At 36.3% G+C, this 15,027-nt stretch overlaps 1 protein-coding gene and 1 long non-coding RNA gene across 4 annotated transcripts in view; one reads left to right on the forward strand and one right to left on the reverse strand.

The window, feature by feature from the left end:
• The window catches only part of ATP10A (ATPase phospholipid transporting 10A (putative)), a 192,618-nt gene that overhangs the window by 59,853 nt on the left and 117,738 nt on the right, over positions 1-15,027 (reverse strand). The window lies entirely within an intron of this gene.
• The window catches only part of LOC121042543 (uncharacterized), an 18,290-nt gene continuing 3,846 nt past the window's right edge, over positions 584-15,027 (forward strand). The window contains exons 1-2 of the long non-coding RNA XR_005796282.1: positions 584-647; positions 1,135-1,250. This is a non-coding gene — a long non-coding RNA (uncharacterized LOC121042543). The remainder of the gene's footprint in view (positions 648-1,134; positions 1,251-15,027) is intronic.

Genomic DNA, 15,027 nt, shown 5'->3' on the forward strand with positions numbered 1-15,027 from the left:
CCATATGACTTTTAGTGCTGTGGGAATTCAAAGGGCAAATAGACCAATACTGCATGAGCAAATGAACAAATAAATGAAAATTTACTTATTCACTGCAAAGATTGTATTACCAAATCAATATTTTCTCATAGTTAACCTGAAATAGGAAATAGTCTGCCTTGTTCACCCAGGTGTCCCCTGACACATAGTCAGTACTCAATCAATCAACCAGTCAAAACCTGAATGAAATTGTAGGCATTCTGGTACTGGTTGCAGAAGACATCAAACATGTAAGGAGCCTTAAATCAAAGTAAACTTTTGTCTCACTGGGAGTTTATGCCCAAATACAAATGATCAGAAAACACATTTAAATAAATATTTAATTTACAGTTGCAATAGTTGTGACTGTATTATCTAATGTGTCCTGAATATACAAATGCTTAAATATGTTGGTGCTGCAGCTGCAGCAAAGCACTGGATGGCATGTAGTCCAGCCCTGATGGTTTATGTGAGGGCCACACTCCTTCCTGATGTCGCAGTTATCTCCAGGGAAACCAAGCTGGCCAGGACCATGGGAGGGGCATAAGGGCTTTAGCCGGCCTTACAGGAGGCTTTGGAAGCTCAAAGCCTTTGACAGCTCATAGAAAAACTGATCAAGGGGTATCTAGGTGGATGCTTTTTTTTTCTAATTGCAAATTTTCCTGTCCTAAGAACAAGGATCAGGTGGACCTCTCTTTGTGTGAAAATAGAAAGCCAGCCTTGCCCTGTTGACTCAGACTTGAAAACGCAGGAGCAACCCCGCCCTTAGTTTCCCTGCCTTTTCATCCTTTGTTCCCTTGCCTCCTTGCTGTTTCATAGTCAAAAAGTCTCCAAGCTTTAGTTTAGATGGTAGCAAAATTCAAAGGCCCAGAGTGCTGGGTTTGAGCCTAAATTCTCAAAATCAAAAGCCTTTCCTTCCGTCGTGCTGCCTTCATGGGCTGTGATTGCCAGCAGAGCCCTGCTTTTTCTTTTATCAAATGTGTTAAGAGTATATAAGGACAAGCTATGCAGACAGAAAGCAACACGAGTTGTTTTATAGAAACCAACTTCAAAACCTCAATGAGAGCTATATTTTAAAATAGCCCTCTGTAAAGAATCTGTACTTAATCCAACAAGGTGCCACTGTATGAAACATGTCTACAGCAATGCTGCTGAGTTAATTTGCACTGCCAGGTTACAAGTCAACCTGTCTGCTTCACAGCCATGAACTTCTCCCTCTTCCATCACGACAGGTGGGTATGAAGGAGTGAGCAAAGACAGAGCTGTGGGTATAAACCTGTCAAGTTTTGGGGATCACTGGACAGATATCCTAGCTGGAGATAAGGTGCTCTCTTCTCACTAGGTGGCACAGAAAGAACGAGAGACATCTACAATGAAGTGGCCTCTGAGGTCAGGTCCCAATGGTACCCACGTAGGAAAAAAGTAATAATTCTAGTGTTAGAGTAAAATCAGGATGGAGAACTTAAAAAACAAGTCAGTGAAGAAACTCTTGCACTAACTTGAGAATGAGTCAGACCAAAATGGCAGCAGGATTGTGAATTCTGAAGCACAACCAGACTAGCTCAGTCATCAGATTCAAAAGGAAAAATTCTCCATTATTAAGGACTAGGCAATTGGGACCAAACATCAAGCTGAAGGGAAAAAGAAACATTAGGGACATATTAAAAACACATGCCCAAAGGTACCAGCGATTTGTACCAGAGATTTTACAAGAAGGTGAAGAATAGTCAAACCAAGATCTAGTGAAGACAAAAAGTCCAGGGATTTGAGATTGGTCTTTGGGGCCTCTTTTCTTGTATGGGAGTTTCTTAAAGAGGTAGTTGAGAAACTGAGCATAACTAGAGGAATGAATGTTGGAGTTTAGAACCTTAAATACGGGGCACCTGGGTAGCTCAGTTGGTTAAGTGTCTGACTTTGGCCCAGGTCATGATCTCACGGTTTGTGAGTTTGAGCCCTGTGTCAGGCTCTGTGCTGACAGCTCAGAGCCTGGAGCTTGCTTTAGATTCTGGGTCTCCCTCTCTTTCTGCCCCTCCCCCACTCACACTCTGTGTCTCTCTCACAAATAAATAAACATAAAAAAAAAACCTGAAATACTTTCCTATTGCTGCCATAACAAGTTACCACAAACTTGGTAGCTCAAAACAATACACTGTAACATGTTACAGTTCTGGAGGTCAAAGGCTGGAAACAGGTATCACTGAGCTAAAAACAACAGGTATCACTGAGCTAAAAACAAAGCTTCAGCAGGGCTGTGTTTCTTCTGGAGGTTTCAGGAGAAAATCCATTGCCATGCTTTTTACAGCTTCCAGAAGCTGCCCATATTCCTTGACTTATGGCTTCCTTCCATTTTCAAGTCAGCAGTAGTGAAACCAAGTTCTTTTCACACTCCATCACTGTGTACTCTTTCTCCTGCCTCCCTCTTTCACTTAGAAGGCCCCCTGTGATGACACTAAACTCACCTCTAATAATTCAGGATAATTAGGAATAATCTCTCTACCTCAAGGACAGCTGATTAACCACCTTAATTATATTTGCAATCTTAATTTCCCTTTGTCATATAACACTACCCATTCTCAGGTTCAAGGAATTAAGACAGAGACATCTTTGATAGGTTATTATTCTGCTTCCCATTGAACTTACCAACAGAAGGGCCTGATAAACAGCTATGCCTTTTTATGGGACCATGAAGAACTGAAACCCAAAGAAAGCGTGAACTGGAAAAGTGAGCCTTTGTAGAAACTGCCACCCAGCTTAAAGTCAATTGAGTGGCCCAGAAAAATCTCAACCCCTAAAATTGGATTAAAGCAATTCTGGATTGCTAGAACCTTCAAATACTGGACAAAGCAAACAAAAGTCCTTTCTTTTTTTTTTTTTAAATTTTTTTTTTTAACATTTATTTATTTCTGAGACAGAGAGAGAGACAGAGCATGAACGGGGGAGGGGCAGAGAGAGAGGGAGACACAGAATCGGAAGCAGGCTCCAGGCTCTGAGCCATCAGACCAGAGCCTGACGCGGGGCTCGAACTCACGGACCGCGAGATCGTGACCTGGCTGAAGTCGGACACTCAACCGACTGCGCCACCCAGGCGCCCCAAGTCCTTTCTTGATAAAAAAAAAAAAAGTAATCCTAGGCTTCAAATTATTTATGAAAAGCTAATTTCCAAGTATAATTTCATATGCATACTCAAAGATAACCAGGTACAAGAGGAGATAGGCATCATGCAAAAAGAACCAACAAAAACAAGAATAGGAATAGGCTCACAGGAACTTGTAAGTTACCATGCTTGCCATGATCATGAAACTAAAGACAAGACGGATATTTTGGAAGAGGTAGAAACCTTAAAATGTGACCTAACAAATTTGAAAACAAGCAAACAAGAAAAAAAAAAAATTAGACCTGAAAAAAAAAATTCAATCGAAAGGCTCAATGAATAACCGTTTGATAACAGATTTGGTAACCTGAAGAAAAAAAATTAGTAAGCCAGAAGAAAGGTGAGAAAAATTGTTCAGAATAAAGCACAAGGAAACCAAAAGGCGGCAAACACAGCAGAGAGGGTAAAAGACAGAGAAGACAGGGAGGAAGGGCTAGAATGCATGTTACTAGAGCCCCAGAAGAAAAGAAGAGAAAGAATTATGCAGGAGCAGTATCTGAAGAAATAACAGCTGACAAGTTAAGTGAATCCCATGAAAAAGCACTTATCCACAGATCCAAAAACCTGAAACTGGATAAATAGAAGAAAATTATACCTAAGCACATGACGTGAAAATGCTGAAAACCAAAAAAGATAAAATCTTAAAAGGAAATTGACAGCATTTGTTACCAACAGACCAGAACTAACTGCTAAAAACAAAAGACTATAAATAGTGTTCTCCAAAGACAAGGAAAAAAATGGCCCTAATGACAGGGTAAGAAGTAGAAAAGAATGAAGAGCAACAAAAATGGCATATATCAGGGTAAATATGAATGCATGTTAACTGTATTGAAAAATGATGATGTCTAAGGGGATTCATAAACAGGTATAATTATAACACATGACAACAAGAGTATATAAGGAGGGAATAAAAGGAAATTTTTAAAAATAAAAACCCTTGTATCATCCAAGCAAATAATTAAAAAATCAACCCCTATTAAATACTGGTAAGTCAAAGATGCATGCTGTAATCTCTAACATTAAAATGAGAATAAAGAAATGTATAACTGTCAAACCAAATGAAGAAAGAATAAAAACTCTCAATCTAAAAGAAGGCAAACATGGAGGGCAAAAGGAAACCAAGCCAGGCAGAACAAATAAAAATGAAAGATGAAAGCTTCATACTCAAATATACCAATATTAACATTAAAAGTAAATAAAGTAAAATAATTTACTGAAAATAAAAAGATTATCCAACAGAATTAAAAAAAAAAAACAAAACTCAACAATATGTTTATAAGAAATAAGACCTAAAAACATATAGATACCAGAGAACAATGTGAAAAGATGAAAAGGGCTTATCTGACAAAGATTAACAAAAAGAAGGCCGTATTATCATTAGACAAAGTAATTTTAAATCCAAAAGCTTTTCTATGTATAAAAAGGGTTAATATGAAATGACAAAAAGTTTGATACATTAGGAAAATAAAAATAATTCTTAATTTACATATTTCTAATAACAAAATTTCAAACTATATATTGCAAAAGTCAACAGAAACATAGGAGACATAAACAAATCCACAATCTTAATCAGGGCATTTTAACATTCCTTTCTCAGTATTTGATAGAACAAATGGTCAAAAAACCCAGGAAGGTACAGAAAATTTGAACATCACTATTAACATATTTATCCTGATGGACATATATAAAAAACTGTATTCACCAACTATAGTCTTTTCAAGGACACTCACAGCATTTAAAACTATGGATCATATTCTGAGCCATAAAGCAAGTAATAACAAATTTCAAAACCATAGCTCATATAGAATTTAATTACATCATAATTAAAAATAAGAAGAAAGTTCTTTTTAAAAAAACCCATTTGCGGGGTGCCTGGGTGGTGCAGTCGGTTAAGCGTCCGACTTCAGCCAGGTCACGATCTCGCGGTCCGTGAGTTCGAGCCCCGCATCAGGCTCTGGGCTGATGGCTCAGAGCCTGGAGCCTGTTTCCGATTCTGTGTCTCCCTCTCTCTCTGCCCTCCCCCATTCATGCTCTGTCTCTCTCTGTCCCCCCCCCAAAAAAAATAATGATAAATAAACGTTGAAAAGAAAAATAAAAAACCCATTTGCTTTGAAATTATGGATTATAATTCTAAATGACCAATCAGTCAGAGAAAAAAGTCACAAGAGAAATTGGGACATATATTTAACAAAACGGTATTAAATATACAATATGTATCAAACTTTGTCAGATAGTTTCTTTTCAGGAAAACTAAGAGCCTATTTGCACATATTAAATATTAAAATATAAATTTAATGAGCTAGGCATCCATTTAAAAAATTAGAAAACAGTAAATGAAATCTGAAAAAAGTTAAAGGAATAGCCAAAAAAAAAAAAAAAAAAAGAAAAAGATACAAATATAATAACCCACCCTAGAAAGACTGAGCTTGAAAAAACTGAGTACAAATGATGAATAACTGGAATAAAAAAGAGGATACCACTACCAATAAAAGTATTATATGGATAATTATATGACAATAAATTTGAAAATAAATTTTTTAAATATTAACTTGCTTTTATTTATTTTATTTCATTTTTTAAAATTTACATCTGAGTTAGTTAGCATATAGTGCAACAATGATTTCAAGAGTATGTCCCTTACCCATTTAGCCCATCCCCCCTCCCACAACCCCTCTAAGTAACCCTCTGTTTGTTCTCCATATTTAAGAGTCTCTTATGTTTTGTCCCCCTCCCTGTTTTTATATTATTTTTGCTTCCCTTCCCTCGTGTTCATCTGTTCTGTGTCTTAAAGTCCTCATATGAGTGAAATCATGTGATATTTGTCTTTCTGTGACTAATTTCATTTAACATAATACCCTCTAGTTCCATCCACATAGTTGCAAATGGGAAAATAATTTTTTTTTTTTTGAGAGAAAGTGGCGAGGGGCAGAGAGGGGTGAGAATCCCACAAGGGGAGGGGTGGGGGAGAGAGAGAGAAACGGGATTCCTGGTCACCCAAAGCAGGGTTCACACTCACCTGAAGTGGGGCTTGAGCTCACCAACCATGAAATCATGACCTGAGCAGAGTCAGATGCTTAACTGACTGAGCAACCCAGGCGCCCCAGTAAGTTTGAAAATTTAAATGAAAAGAACAGACTACTAGAAAAATGCAAAGTATTAAAATTTATAGTAGAAAAATACACATTATATTTATTTAATATTAAATACACTGAAAGATCATTTAAATCTTTCCACAAAGAAAATTCAGATGGTTTTACCCACGAACTTTACTAAATAGTTCAGGAAAAAGTAACACTCAAGAAACTCTTCTAGTGATTAGAACGAACACTTCCTAACCTATATTATGAAGCCAATATCAGCTTGATACCAAAACCCAACAAACACATTATAAAAACAGAAAACTACAAGCCTATCTTATTTATAAAAATGTTCTTAATAAAACATTCACAACTAAACCCAACTATATATTAAAAGATAATACATCTGAGAAGTGCATATAGTCCAAGAAATCAAAGTTGGTAATAGCATTAGAAAAATCAGTATAATCATCAACATTAGTCCAAAAGGAGAAAAAAAATCATATAATCATCTCAACCGAAGCAGAAAACAGATTCGATACAATTCAACCATCTGTTTATGATTATGCTTCCTTGCTAGGGGAAAAGAAAAAAAAAAGAGAGAGAAAAAAAAAAGGATCATCCTTAGTCTGCAAAATGTATTCAGCAATAGCCTAATAAAATACATATAATAGTAAAATGTTCAAATTTTTCCCTTAAGATTGGTATCAGGGACAGAATATCTATCATCACTATTTCTATTAAAGACTGGATTGGAGCCCTTTGCCATTGCAACTGGGTAAGAAAAAAGAACCAAAAGTATAATAATTGAAAAGGTAGAACAATGCTATCATCACTTGCAAACAAAATGATTATATGCATAGAAAATCTAAAATAATCTTCAGAACATTTGTTAGAATTAATAACTGGGTCTAGATTTCTGGATACAGGATCATCTACTGTATTTCTACAGATTTCATACACAAACATATATATGCATATACATACACATATGTGTGTGTACTGACTTTACTACTTTATAAATGTGCATACATATTACCTTTATAAACACACTGTAACAAGCTTATAAAATCATTTTGTAGAAATAAATCTAACAAGAATGTGCAAGTTCTCTATGCTGAAATTACAAAGTATTATTGAGAGAGATTAAAGGATATATAATTAAGGGGAGAAATATATATTTATGAATTAGAGGACTCAAAATTATAACTATCAATTACTTTCTCTCCAAACTTATTTATATATTCAATGTGATCACAATAAAAATCCCAACATCTTGGGGAGCCCGGTGGTTCAGCTGGTTAAGCATCTGACTTTTGGTTTTGACTCAGGTCATGATCTCATAGTTCATGAGATAAGCCCTGCATTGGGATCCACACTGACAGCACAGAGCCAGCCTGCTTGAGATTCTCTCTCTTCCTCTCTCTAAGTCCCTCCTCTCTCTCTCTCTCAACACAAATAAACTTAAAAATGAATCCCAACATCTTTGGGAACTAGCAAAGTTCAGTCCAAAAAACATGGAAAGCCAAGAATAGTTGATGCTCTTGAAAAGAAGAACAAAGTGAGAGGAAGATCTCTACCATGTATGAAGAGTTAATCAGAAATCCAAAATAGTTAAAACTGTAGTACTGGTGTGAGGTTAGACAAATGAACAGAACAGAATAAGGGGGCCTCAAAAAAGAGCCAGGAATATATGGTCATCTAATTTATGATAATGTGGCATGATTCTAGGAAAAGGATATATTTTTAGTAACTGATTTTGGGACAATTGGGCATTCATATGGAAAAAGGGAATGAAACCTGATCCTACCTCTCATCTATAAAAATCAATTCCAGATAGACTGTGTCTGTAACTGTGAAAGGTAAAACAACAAAGCTTTTAGAAAATTATAGGAGAATATCTTCATGATACCAGAATAAGGCAAGATTTATTACATGGAATTTCAGAGGAATTAGTCATAAAGAAAAAGACCAATATATTATCTTATAGAGATATTTATGACTTACTTTCATCAAAAGACACCATAAAAAAGGGTGGAAAGGCAAGTCATAGAATGGAAGAAAATATCTGCCTGGGGATTTGTTAAGACTGTATATGCAGAACTCCTAGAAAATAATTACAAAAAGACAGCTAACCTAGGAGAAAATTAGACAAAGGATTTGAATAGGGATGTTACTATGTATCATGTATCTATGTGAGAAAAAAAATTAAAAGGTGTTCAATATCCTTGGTAAAGAAAAATACAAATTAAACCATAGCGAGATACCTTGACCCATCAGAATGACTACAAGAAATAAAGTACCGAGTACTGATGAGGAACTAGTACTAAGTTAACTCTCACACACTGCTATTGAGTTCAACTACTTTGGATGACTGGCATTATCTATTGAAGTTAAAAATATGTGGGAGTAGAACAGCCCCTCTTCTTATCACTCCCAGGGACTATCATGGGGAATTAGTGCTTCTTATCCCTTCACCTTTAGGCTAGAGTGGACAAGAAGTCCTGGTTCCTGGAGGAAGAGAATAGGGGTAGGGTGAAATAATTTTCCACCAGAAAACCATCCCATTGGGGTGCCTGGGTGGCTCAGTCAGTTAAACATCTGACTACAGTTCAGGTCATGATCTCATGGTTCGTGAGTTCAAGCCCCACGTCAGGCTCCGGGCCATAGAGCCTGCTTCGGATTCTGTGTCTCCCTCTCTCTCTCTGCCCCTTCCCCTGCGCTCACTCGCTCTCTCTCTCTCTCTCTCTCTCTCTCACAGAAAATGAATAAAACATTACAAAAAAAAGAAAACCATTCCATTAAGCTAAAGCTATGACTGCTACCTATCATAGGCTCCTCATGCCAGAACACCAACAGGAAAAGAACATTCATAAGATCATGAATAGAGAGGGTTGCCAGTATATCACTGGGACAGGAAGAAGCAGGTTTGAAATTTACAGAATTTGCTATGGCATCACTGGTGCTTCTGTAACTGGTGACAATGAAAGTGGAACTGCAGCCAACCATAGCCAACAAGGACCCAGTGACGAGAAGCTCACTGGAAACAAAGGTCTTGGTCACTCCACAGAGCAGACCTAGACCAACCAGCAGCTGGTTGAGGTGAAGGGAATATGAAATAGGTGGCAGAGGAGAGTGATCATATATACTAATTATGACCTCAGGAGCAACAATTGTCTTGTTTTACTTTATAAAAAGAAACTGTAATGGCTGTCACTTAGAAGTATTGACTGCTTACACTCAAATCCTTTTCTCTGTGTTTCAAGACAAAAAGATAAATGACAGGGGTTCAAGAAGAAAGCTCAAGACGAGGGAAGAAGAGATAGCTTTTGAAATACACTTCTGTTTCCTCACTTTTATTCTCTTTGTACTCCCATTCTGGTTTCTATGTTAATTAGAGAACACATTGCTTCTATCATTTTGGTCCCATGCTTCTTTCACTGACTCCTGCTCCCTAAGAAAGGAAGTATAAATACCTCTACCTGTCATACACTACCTTAAAAAAATGGCCCCCAAATGACTTTTTCTCCAGAATTTTTGCTGGCAGCCATCTTGAATCTGTATGTTAATCCACCTAGAGAACTCAACTTTTTCTGAACACATCCAAGGCTTTCTTGACACCCTACCCTTAATTCAAGCTGTATCCTATGCCAGGGGAGCTTCCTTCAAGTGTTGCAAAGTCCATATTATCTCCTTAAGAGAAATAATGAGGGGCACCTGGGTGGCTCAGTTGGTTAAGTGTCCGACTTCAACTAAGGTCATGATCTCGCGGTTTGAGTTTGAGCTCTGCATTGGGCTCTGTGCTGACAGCTCAGAGCCTGTAGCTTGTTTCAGATTCTGTGTCTCTCCCTCTCTCTGCCCCTCCCATACTCATGCTCTGTCTCTCTCTGTCTCTCAATAATTAAACGTTAAAAAAATATTAAAAAAAAAAAAAGAATTAGTGGGTGTCAATCTCCACCAATTTTAAAGTACTATTCAAATTTGAAGTTTTTTATACTAATGTAAGGGTCTAACCAAGACTCATCACTCTTAAATATCATCTTCTATATGAATTGATTTCCTTCTATCCTTAACTTCTGAGTTCTTGTCCACCAAACTGCTAAGAGTCTTACTAACTCCTGTTTGGATGAAAGCAGTCCATGTACTTATCTTAACACTCCCCTGTGACTAAGTGTTGTGAAGGCAGGGGCCATCCTCATCATGGATGAGCATTCTCCTTGCAGAACTAAGTGCCTTGTTCAGGAGAAGAGGTTGAGCATGCATAACTAAGTGAGTTGAAAGACAAGTACAATATTCATGGGAAAAGCATTCTCAACAAGGAGGGAGATTTTAAAATGTACAGTTCAGGACTTCTGCTACTGGTAAATAGTAACAGAGACTGGACTTAGTCTACAGTGAGAAATAACAAACAGACAAAATATATAAAAGAAAGACATTCAAGACACTGAACATTTGGATAGTAACACCTAAGAGAGAAAACAAAGGATGTGAGCCCTACATTTGTCCCACATTACTGCTTTGGAAGACTTTTTAGGCCATGACAGAGGATGGGGAAACACAGCTGGTTGGTTTTTTCAGTGAAGGAGCTTCACTTGAGAATACAAGAACAAGAGCTAGAGTTTTCAGTATAGAGTCCCAGAGAAGACAGAAGTGCACCGAGAACCCTGGGAACGTGTAGAAGGTCCCCCTCGAGTATCCACCAAAGATGATAGACATATGCATATGACAGAGCTACCGAAGAAGGGAAAGCACAATCTGAAAGGATTAGAGGGAGCTGTATTCTGGGCTCACACATATCCTGCAACAGTGTCTGTTCGAAGCAGGAATAGAAGAAGTCATAATCCATGAACGCTGGTAGAGCACTCAGAAAGGGAGAATAATTAGCTCTACATGAGCACTGCTTTGATTACGCCTAACAAATCAAACAATTTTCAGTTACTTAAGTGAAACTCAAGTTTCAGAATATTTAGAAACATGAAAATAGGCAGCACCCAATAATGTAAAATCCAAATATCTGACAGGAAAATAAGAGCCTGAGAAAAATTAATAAATCAGTTAAAATTGATTCAAAAGAGACACAGATGTTAGAATTATCAGAAAAGGACATTAAAATAGTAATTATAACCAGATTTCCTATGATCAAAACTTAAGTAGAGACAGGGAAGTTATAAAAAAGGGGCTCAAATGAACTTCTAGATATAAAATCTATAATGTCTGAGATGAAAAATAAACCAGATGAGATGAATACCAGAGTAGTAATTGGAAAAGAAAAGACAGTGAACTTGAAAGACAGCAACAGAAACCATCCAAACTGAAATACACAGAGAGCAAAGAATCAATAAAGAAAAGAACAAGGGAGCCTGGGTGCTTCAGTAGGTTAAGTGTCTGACTCTTGATTTCACTTCAGGTAACAATGTCATGATTGGTGAGTTTGAGTCCCACATGGGGCTTGTGCTGACAGTGTGGAGACTACTTCGGATTCTCTCTCTCTCTCCCTCTCTTTCTCTCTCTCTCCCCCTCCCCATCTCTGTGCCCCTCCCCTGTTTGCACACTATCTCTCCCTCTCTGTCTCAAAATAAATAAATAAACTTAAAGAAAAAAAAAGGAAAAGAACATCAGTGAATTGTGGGATAACTTCAAGAGGCAACTTAATACTTAAGTACTTGGAGGTAGAAAAGGAGAGAAAAGGTATGAAAAAAAAATTATGAATAGTTCTAGCTAAAAAGCTTCCAAACTTAATGAAAATCATAAACCTGCAGATCCAAGAATTCCAAGCCTCAAAATGATGAAGAAAATTACAATGTCATATCACAATCAGCTCAAAACCAACAATTTAAGAAAAAAATCTTAAGAAAAGTTGTTTTAGGGGGCACCTGGGTGGCACAGTCGGTTAAGCGTCCGACTTCAGCCAGGTCACGATCTCACGGTCTGTTGAGTTCGAGCCCCGCGTCAGGCTCTGGGCTGATGGCTCGGAGCCTGGAGCCTGTTTCCGATTCTGTGTCTCCCTCTCTCTCTGCCCCTCCCCCATTCATGCTCTGTCTCTCTCTGTCCCAAAAATAAATAAAAAATGTTGAAAATAAATTAAAAAAAAAAAAAGTTGTTTTATATACACAGTTATGAAAATAAGGATGATCACAGACTTCTCATTAGAAATAATGTAAACAAAAAGACAGGCGATGCAACATCTTCAAAGCCCTGAAAGACAAGATACTGTCAAATACAATTTATAAACAGTATAGATATATTTCAAAAATAAAAGCAAAATAAAGATGTTTTCATAGACACAAAAGCTGAAAAAGAAATCATCACCAATATAACCACACTATCAAGAAACATTAAAAGCTCTTTGGACAGAAGGAAAATGTTATCATTTGGAAATTTGGCTCTAGACAAAATAATGAGGAGCACAGAAAATGTTAATTACATGGGTGAATACCAAGATTTTTTTTTTTATTATATAAATCTCTTTAATAAATGTGTAAATACAAAAAGATAGCAAGGCACTGTGGTGTTTAACAATAGTACAAAGGTTGTAAGGCTTCAAGAAAAGAAATGGAAGTATACTACTGCAAAGTTCTTTTATTATAGGTGAAGTTGAATATCACTTGAGATAGGCTGTGGTAAGTTGAAGATTTATACTATAAACCCTGAAGGAACTACTAAAGTAGCAAAACAAAGAACTGTAGCCAATTAGACAAAGAAGAGAACAGAAAAAGATGAAAAAGAGAAGATGAGGAAACAAATATCAAGATTATACTAAACTTAATCATGTCAGTAATCACATTAAATGCAAAAGCTTTAAACATCCCAGTTAAAAGGCAGAGATTGTCAAAAAGGATTAAGGGGGGAAAAAGGCAAGACCTAACTATCTGTTGCTTATAAAAAACAGACTTCAAAAATAAAGTCACACAGGTTAAAAATAAAAGGTGAAGATGTTAAAAGTAGTCCAAAGAAAGCTGGAGTAGACAGAATAAATCTCAGCTCAAACAATACTGCCAGGGTATAAGGTCATATCATAGTGATAGAGGAGTCATAATGCCCCAAACAATGAAGCTTCAAAATAAATGAAGCAAAATTTATAGATCTGCAAAGAGAAATAGACAAATCCACAATTATATTCAGAGGTTTCAATAGCCCTTTTCAGTAATTCATAGAATAAACTGGAATAAAGTTAGTAAGGACATAGAAGACTTAAACAACACCATCAACAAGAAATTAGCAAGGACATAAAAGACTTACTATCATCAACAACAAATGCTTGACATTTATAGAACATTCTACCCAAGAAAAGCAAAATTTGTACTCTTCTCAAAAAAGCCATTAAGAGGGACCATATTCTAGGTAATAAGTATAAATAAATTTAACACAGTTCAAGTCATATAAAATATATTCTCTGACCACTATGGAATTAAATTAGAAATCAATAACAAAGATCTCTGGAAAACACCCAAATATTTGTAAACGAAATAACACATTTCTAAATAACCTATGGGTCAAAAAGAATTCAAAAAGGAAATGAGAAAGTGTTTTGAACTGAATGAAAGTGAGCACACAAATATGTGGGATTACATTAAAGCAGAACATAGGGGGAAATTTATAGCACTAAATTCATGCATTAGAAATGAATGGTCTCAAGTCAATGACCTCAGATTTAAAATTAAGGAATTAGAAAAAAAGAATAAACTAAATTCAACATAAAACAAGGTGATGAAGTTCAAATTGGAAATAAATGACACAGAAAACAGAAAAACAATAGAGAAAATCAGTGAAATCAAAAGCCTTCTCTCAGAGAACATTGATAAAACTGATAAATCTCTAGCCAGGCTGATAAAGGAAAAACAGGGAGACAGAGAGAGAGATTGAGAGAGAGAGAGAGAGAGAGAGAGAGAGAGAGAGAGAGACAGAGACAGAGAAGGCTCTAATTACCACTATTAAGGCTATGAGCAAACATTGCCAATAAACTCAACAAATTGGATGAAAAAGGAAAAATTCCTTAAAAGACACAACTACCAATGTTTACTGAGGAAGAAACAGATAACCTGATCACTCTATATCTACTAAGAAATTGACATTTGATATGATGCTATATAAAGTCTCATGAATCCTCAAGAATGGTACTAGAGTTAATAAATTCAGCAAAGTTGCAGGATACAAGATCAATACACAAAAATTAGCTATTTCAATCCATTAAATACAAAGACTGGACTTTGTAACATTCTGGAAAGAAAATTAATAAAGCTATTCCATTTACAATAACATTTAGAAAGATAAAATATCTGGTAACAAAGTTAACCAAGGAGTTGAAAGACTTACATATTGAAAACTACAAAATATGCCCGAAAGGGAGCACCTGGGTGGTTCAGTCAGGTAAGCGTGTCTTGATCTCACTTCAGATCTTGATCTCAGGGTTGTGAGTTCAACCCCTGTACTGGGCTTCAAAGGTGTTAACCCTACTTAAAAAAAAAAAAAAAAAAAAAAAAAAAGAAAGAAAGCTAACCTATCATACAACCCAGCTATTCCACTCCTGGGTATTTTATTTATCTAAGAGAAATTAAAGCCTATTTCCATACAAAGACCTATACATGAATTTTCATAGCACCTTTATTTGTTAACAGCCAAAAACTGTAAACAATCCAAATGCCTATCAATGGATGAATTATGGACATAAACAGCTGAGATATAGCTACATAAAGGAGTATTACTAGCAATGAAAAGAAACAAATTACTAATACATAACAACTTAGATGAATCTCAAAATGTTTGTGCCAAGAGAAAAAGGCC

This window comes from Herpailurus yagouaroundi, unplaced genomic scaffold (genome assembly GCF_014898765.1).
Source record: "Herpailurus yagouaroundi ecotype Mexico unplaced genomic scaffold, PumYag 185, whole genome shotgun sequence".
Lineage (NCBI taxonomy): Eukaryota > Metazoa > Chordata > Mammalia > Carnivora > Felidae > Herpailurus > Herpailurus yagouaroundi.